This window comes from Engystomops pustulosus, chromosome 7, assembly GCF_040894005.1.
Source record: "Engystomops pustulosus chromosome 7, aEngPut4.maternal, whole genome shotgun sequence".
Lineage (NCBI taxonomy): Eukaryota > Metazoa > Chordata > Amphibia > Anura > Leptodactylidae > Engystomops > Engystomops pustulosus.
Window position 1 is genome coordinate 76265930 of NC_092417.1, and position 8285 is coordinate 76274214.

Consider the following 8285-nt stretch of genomic DNA (forward strand, 5'->3'; position numbering starts at 1 on the left):
TTCCATTGTTCTCCCGCAGACTAGATTACAAAATTTAGGATTATTCAGTTTAGAAAAAAAAAAGACCTCATTACAATGTACAAATACCTGAATGGAGAGAAAGGATCTCTCCAAAGATCTTTTTATACCTTGGTTTGTGAACAGGACAAGGGGGCATCCTCTACGCCTACAGGAGAGGTGGTTCGACCATCGCCATAGAGAAGGATTCTTTACTGTAAGAGCATTGAGACTATAGAACTCTGCCACAGAAGGTTGTTATGGCAACTACTTAGATAATATTCAAGGCCTTTATGGAGAGGTTACAGGTTATTGGGAAAAAAACATTTCTTTTATTCTTAACCGTTTGAATTTTTCAAAGCTTATATACAGTACTACGATGCCTTCCCAGTCCACTACAGTACTGTATATAGGATACTGTGCCTCCATGTTCACTACCTTCCCAGTCCAATCCAGTATAGAAAAACTGTGCTTCCAAGTTCTCTACCTTCCCATTCCATTATGTAGAGGTGCAGCAGAAGACTGTCTAGTTTTAGGGCTGATTCACACAATAGTTGTGTTATGGAATGGATCGAAGATGGCTGCATTAAATGCTATGATTTTTAACCCCTACGGGACTATTTTTAGGACGCGGCCCCATTTTTCAAATGTGCCCTGTGTCACTATAAGTGGTTATAGCTTTGGAACACTATAAGATATTTAGGGTATTTTGAGATTGTTTTCTCGTGACACATTGTACTTCAAATTAGTTTAAAAATTTGGATGAAATCTTTTGTGTTTAGTTATGAAAAAAAACAAAATTTGGAAAAATTCTTTATTTTCAACGTTCTAAATTCAATACTTTTGATTCATATAGTCATAGCACCCAAATAAATTCATAACTTACATTTCCCAAATGTCTGCTTTATGTTAGATGGTTTTTTAAGATTCCACATATTTTACTAGAATGTTATGAGGCTCAGAATTTAGGTATCATTTTTAAAATTTTTTGTACAATCACCAAAACCCGTATTTAGATGAACCTGCTCAACTTCTAATTGACACTGAGAGGCCTAAATAATAGCTAGACTCCTAAATTACCTCTCAACGTATGAAAAACCACTTTTAAGAAGTTTGTTAACCCTTTAGGTGTTTTATAGGAGTTAAAACAAAATGGAGGTGCAGTCTACAAATTGTAATATTTTTGACAATACACTCATTTTGGGTGGAAAATTAAACATTTACAATGGATTAAATGAAAAAAGGCTCCCTCCACAAAGTTTGATACCCAATTTCTCCCGAGTACACGGATACCCATATGTGGTGGTATCCTGCTGTATGGGCGCACGGCCTGGCATAGGGGTATTAATTAAAAAATATTTTTTTGGAGCTTTTTTTTTTTTTATGGGGTTCATTTTGCAGATCTAATAATGATTCTGTTTTATTATGCAGATTGATACGGACGCAGCGATACCAAATATTTGGGGGTTTTGTGTATTTTATTCAATAGTACTGAATAAAAACTAATTTTGTTCATTTTAGCATCACCATCTTTTCATATGCATAACTTTTTTATTTTTCAGCTGACAAATCTGGTTAGGGGCTTATTTTTTGAGAGAAGAGTTGTTCCTTTTAGTGGGCTTATTTTAGAGTGCAGAACATTTTTAGAGCATTTTTTTTTACGGTATTAATTAAAAATGATCCTTTTTCCAAAAGTTTTTTGCTTTTTTTCTCTCCAGCTTTAACCGTGCGGGGCCAGTAACAATTATGTTTTATTATACAGATTGTTACGGACGCGGCAATACCAAATATGTGGGTCTGATAGTTGGTTCAAGTTCAATACACTGCTCTACAATACTGTTTTATTGTAGAGCAGTATAAACTGTCTGACGCATGCGAAGACAGTTTACAGTCAGACCGGGAAGGGGTCTGACTTGCTCAGGGCATCGGGGCTGCCCAGAAGTGGATTGGATCCCCCGGTAAGCGGCATGGGGGATCCGATCCATAGCAGGAACACCCTTACACTCCGCGGCAATGGTTGACTACGGTCGGAGTTGCCTCCGATCTGGGTGTTACAGTGCGGTGTCAGCTGTGATAGACAGCTGACAGACGCTGCTTCTGGTGCCTGCTCCGTTCGTGATCCAGTGCCAGAAGCAGGACGTTATAGCACGTCCCCGTGCACTAAGCATCTAGCTGCAAGGACGTTCTATGGTGCGGCGTTATTAGATCTACAAAATGAACCCCGAAAAAAAAGGACCAGTACTGAGTTATTTTAACCCCTTAGTGATGCGTGAAGTGCTATTACTGCATTGAATTGGGTATAAACAACTGCAGTATATTCACCATACACAAGGCAGTCTCTGGGTTGTGTACAAGATAGGTTCTTTATGTTTGTTCTTAAGTTGAATTTATATGTAAATCAGAATATGTATATTTAATAACTGTAATTACAGACAATTTTTTTTTTGTCCCTGTGACAATTCAATTTTCAAAGTCATGGGAACAAGGATTATCAATAAAACTTAGGGTACATTCACACGCGGTATGCCTGCCCCCTAATGATGTTATATGCAGTAATTAATATTTAATGCAATTAATAATACAATATACAGTATAATCAGAAATGAATATATAACCCTGTAATTTATTGATATACAGACCCCCCCATGTAAATTATTTAAAGACCTCAGTATACAGAGCGCCATATGCAACCCCCCAAATGAATTATTTACAGATTCATTAAAATCCAGATCCTATATACACCCCCTCCCTCAAGTTTAATGAAACACCCCCAGTTTAATAAAAATCTGTCCCTCATATACAGTCCTCAATAAGTTTACTTACATACACTTCTCTATATGCAGCCAACATATACATATGCCCCCAGTTATATACAGCTCCATGTACAGATAATCCATAAGGTATATTTTATACAGTCCCCATATAAATATCCAGTCCCAATACAAAGATACCCCCAGTTTCATTATATACAACCCACCCTACATATAAGTATCCACCTCCCATGTACAGATGCCCCCAGGAATATTATACACAGCCCCTAAGTTATATTATGTGCAGCTCCCCACATACACATATATACCCCACAGTTATATTAGATACAGCCCCCTATATTAGTTTCCACCTCCCCTGTACAATATATATATATAGCCCCCTTTGATATCATAATGCACACCCCCATAAACAGATGCATGCAGTCCAGCGAAATATGACTTATAAAGCCCCCTCCAGTGAGTACCACCCACCCAATGAAGATAAAACATGGGCCTACCTACAGTTATGGTGTGTCAGCCGCTCATCTGTGAAGTCTATCATTGCTTCTGCCGTGTCTTCATCCAACAGCATAAGCCTGATACAAGAAAGGCTTACCAGTAACACCCGAAAGAAGTGCAGCAAAGGCTTACCGGTAACACCCGCGATCGGTGCCAGCACCGCCGGCGACTTCCTGAGGATCGTTGCTCCCCGTGACATCATGGGGGAGCGGTGAACCGTTGCCATGGTAGCCTCCGGTCTTCCGAAGACCCAAGGCTACTTCGGGTTAACCTATTCATTACAATGTGCTATCAGCACATTGTAATGAATAAGGAGTAAAATCCCCATATACGGCCATACTGTAGTATGGCAGTATATGATAGGATCGTACAGACAACCTAGGGTTAAAGTAGTAAAAATACAAATAAAAAGTTTAAAAAAAAAATTATAATAGAAAATCCACATTAGATATTGCCGCATCCGAAAATGCCCAATCTATCAAAATACTGCGTTTAACCCTGTACCCTGAAAATTGCGCCCAAAGTTGAAAATGGCACTTTTTTGCCATTTAAAAAAAAAAAAAATAATTCTATCAAAAGTGATCAAAAGGTCGTACAGTCCTAAAAATGCTAACATTGTAAACGTCATCAAAAGCCGCAAAAAACATTACCTCCGAAAGCTCTGTACACCAAAGTATAAAAAAGTTATTAGCACCAGAAGATGGCAAAATGCCCCCAAAAATTTTTATACAGGAGGTTTTAATTTTTGTAAATGTATGAAAACATTATAAAACCTATACAAATTTGTATCCTCGTAATCGTACCGACCCAAAGAATAAAGTAGACATGTCATTTGAGGCGTAAAGTGAAATCCGTAAAATCTAAGCCCACAAGAATACGGCACAAATGCGTTTTTTTTACCAATTTCACTGCATCTGGAATTTTTTCCCGCTTCCTAGTACACGGCATGGAATATTAAATACAACCACTTTGAAGTGTAATTTGTTACGCAGAAAATAAGCCCTCCCACAGCTCTGTACATGGAAAAATAAAAAAGTTATAGATTTTTGAAGGTGGGGAGTGAAAAAAGAAAACGCAAAAATGAAGGGCTGCAGCGGGAAGGGGTTAAAAGGGATGTGCTTTGTTATACCCTTGGCCTCTGAGGCCACTAGTAGACTGCAGCAGGCCTGGAGCTTGTCCTGCTATTGAGGGAATGTTATATTGTGCCACATAAAAAAAAGTTTAATAATGTTATATAAAAAAATGTCCTTTTATTTTTTCTCACTTAAGTTTTTGAACATTCTATCCCTCTCTGTACAGTCTAGAATAGTGACAGCTCAGAACAGCCCATAACTCAGAAGGAGCGCTCCTACATGGAACCTTCTTACTGTATAATAGATAGAAAAGGTCCTTCTGGGTTATAGGAAATAGACCTTACTACATGAGGTATCTATATCCCGTAACTCAGAAGGACCACTGTAACATGACACCTTCTCATTATATAATAGATAGAAAAGGTGCTTCTGGCTTATAGGAAATAATAATTTCTATACGAGGGTCCTATATCTGCAACATCCATCACTGGGGCCTAGTCTTCTCTTGAGGCCTGGAGGCAGCCGGTTCCCAGAATACCAGTGTGGCTGGCTAGTGCGGACTTGGGCACACTGCGGTCATGGTGCTTGGTATGGGGAGGGCTGACTACAGCCTGGCAGGTCTCTAGCAGGTGGTGTGTGCACAAAAAGATGGAACGAAAGGCCGATGCAATAGTTTCTCCCTGGGGCAACCCCTGAGGTGTCTGTAGGATGAATCCCTGGGTGATGGATGGAGAAGCCCGTGGTGGTAAGCAGCCATATGCAGGGATGATATGGAGGCAACGTTGTGCAAATTAATTTACAGTTCTTTAGCAAGTTTAGCAAAGCTGGAGGAGTCATTAAGAGCTGGTCTGCAGGAAGGTTACACGCAGCCTGTTAGTAAGTTCAGGCTGGCCTGGTAGAAATGGAGCTGAGTCCGGGTGGTGGATCTCTGCTCTGGGCTAAAGTCTCCTGACGCCTGAACCACCTGTAATTCCTGGTATTAGGACACTGGCTGTTGCAGCACTGACATGTGCTCCAAAGTCAAGTCTCTCACTCTGACTAGTAGTGATGGGTCGTTCGTGAACGACCTGAGGCAGCTCTCGTCAATGAGCCGATGGCTCACTAAACGGCTCACCACGCGCCCTTTAACTCGATAAATTGGGTTAAAAGTGCTGTGGTGTCCGGTGACTGACTGGCCTGCGGCTCCCTATTATATATTTAATAGGGATCTGTTCAGAAACCAGAAGAGCCAGCTCTTCTTAGTGAGCTGAGCCTAATGAGCCACTTTTCCAGATGTTGACCTGGGTGGGAATCAAACCCAGGACCCCAGCGCTGCAAGGCAGAAGCACTACTCACTCAGCCACCATGCCACAGTCTCTTTAACAGCTCCTGACAAGGAGAGGGCGCTATTCACAACTACCTCCTTTCCCTTTGTGTTGGCAGGGGTGTTGCATAGCCTAAAACTCAGAAGGACGTCTCCTACACCGGACCTTCTAACTGTATATAGAAAAGGTCCTTCTGGGTTATAGGAAATAGTCATTGCTATGTGAGAAGGCTAAACCCCATAACTCAAAAAGACCTCTCTGACATGGGACCTTCTTAAAGCTTCTTATGAACTATGGGAAATAGTAGTGGTTGATGCTGTAGTCAATGTTACAAACTGCACCAAATATAAAAAAAAATCTATTAAAATCAAGAAGAAACTAAAAACTCCTCTGTTAAGAGCAGGGGTCTCAAACTCGCGGCCCGCGGGCCAACTGCGGCCCGCGGGACAATATTTTGTGGCCCCCACCTGGTCGCGCTGCATGGAGAGGGCTCGCCTTGGCAGTCGGGCAGGAGCCTCCGTCCGTCCGGACAGGAAGCTCCTGCCCGTCACTGTATAGTGCTCGGTGCGGCCGGAAACGGCCGCTCGAGCACTATTACCGGAGCGATGTGGCCGGAAAACCACCCCGGCGCACATCGCTCCATGAACTGGGATGCGCGACCGCGCAATGACGTCATCACGCGGCCGCGCACCCTTTCCTGTCCGGACGCAGGACGAGGAAAGAAGCCGCGGGAGCCAGAGGTGAGTATGAGAGTTTTTTTTTTTTCATCAAACAGCAGTAAAAACATGGTGGGGGCTTATTGTATAAAATCATTCATTGGTGGAGAGAGGGGATCGGTGGGCAGAACATGAAGTAATTTATTGTGGGGGGCAGCATATTATATAATTCATTGTGGGGGGGATATTATATAATTCATTGTGGGGGAGGGTATCATATAATTCATTGTGGGGGAGGGTATCATATAATTCATTGTGGGGGAGGGTATCATATAATTCATTGTGGGGGAGGGTATCATATAATTCATTGTGGGGGAGGATATCATATAATTCATTGTGGGGGGGGTGTAATATAATTCATTGTGGGGGGATGTAATATAATTCATTGTGGGGGGCAGCATATTATATAATTCATTGTTGGGGAGGATATAATATAATTCATTGTGGGGGGCAGCATATTATATAATTCATTGTTGGGGAGGATATAATATAATTCATTGTGGGGGGGGAAGCATATGAAATAATTAACTGGTTCACGGCGCGCAGCGGGTCCTACTGCATGGAGAGGGCTCACGGGCTGAACCCTCTCCATAGCCGGTAAGTCTTTGCTGCATATTGCAGCAAAGACTTAGGGTGATGTCAGACGTGGCGCTTTGTCTGCGCTTGCAAAAGCAGACAAAGCCGCGCCCCCCGGGGCGGCCTGCGGACCAATCGCATTGGCGTTTCTATGGAAACACCTGCGATCGGGAATGAGTCGCCGGTGGTTTGCGTTAATTTAATAGAAACGCAGATGCGATTGGGCCGCAGGCCGCCCCGGGGGGCACGGCTTTGTCTGCATTTGCAAGCGCAGACAAAGCGCCACGTCTGACATCACCCTTCCCAGTAACACCCGCAATCTGTGCTAACACCAATCGCGGGTGTTTTCACAGTGATCGCTGCCGGCAAAGCAACCAGCAGCTTCAAAAAGATGTTGGCGCCCATGCCTAGGATCGTCGCTCCCCGTCATCGAGGAGCGGCGATCCGTCGCCAGCCTCGGGTCTTCCGAAGAATGAAGAGGCTGTTTCGTTTTAACCCCTTCATTGCAATGTGCTGATAGCACATTGTAATGAATGAGGAGGGAAATCCCCACCTATGGCAGTATATGATAGGATTGATCAGACAACCTAGGGTTAAAGTACCCTAGGGAGTTTGAAAAATAGTAAAAATAAAAAAAGTTTTAAAAAAATTATAATAAAAAACCCTAAAAATTCTAATCACCTCGCTTTCCCTAGAACTGATATAAATATAAATAAACAGTAAAAATCATATACACATTAGGTATCACCGCATCCGAAAATGCCCGATCTATCGAAATATATTAACGTTTTTTCACTGCGCTTAAGCCGTAACGGAAAATAGTGCCCAAAATTGAAAATAGCACTTTTTTGCCATTTTGAAAACATTTAAAAAAATCTATAAAAAGTGATCAAAAGGTCGCACAGTCCTAAAGGGACCCCTCGGTACACAGGACGCGTTCATAGAGAAAACACGTCTCCCAGCTTGGGGCTTTCCTTGCGCTGGGAGACGCCATGACATTTGAATCTGAATAATGATATTTTGTAAGCGCATTTTGTGTGGAAAACTTGATGCGGCCCAGCCTTACCCAGAATCTACCTCCAACGGCCCCCAGGTAAATTGAGTTTGAGACCCCTGGTTAAGAGAATACATGGCCCTTCCAGATTAAGCTGCTATAGGGCTGGCTAATTCCCATGACTGGAAAGGACCAGGTCCCTCTGAGGTACAGGAAATAGCCAATTCCCCGTGAGATGGCTAAATCCTATAACTATCCAGCACCACGCCACTAGGGGGCGCATAGGTCCTTCCCAGTCATGGGAAATAGACAGCTCATACAGAGCCAGCTAAATCCCATGACCGGGGAGGACATGG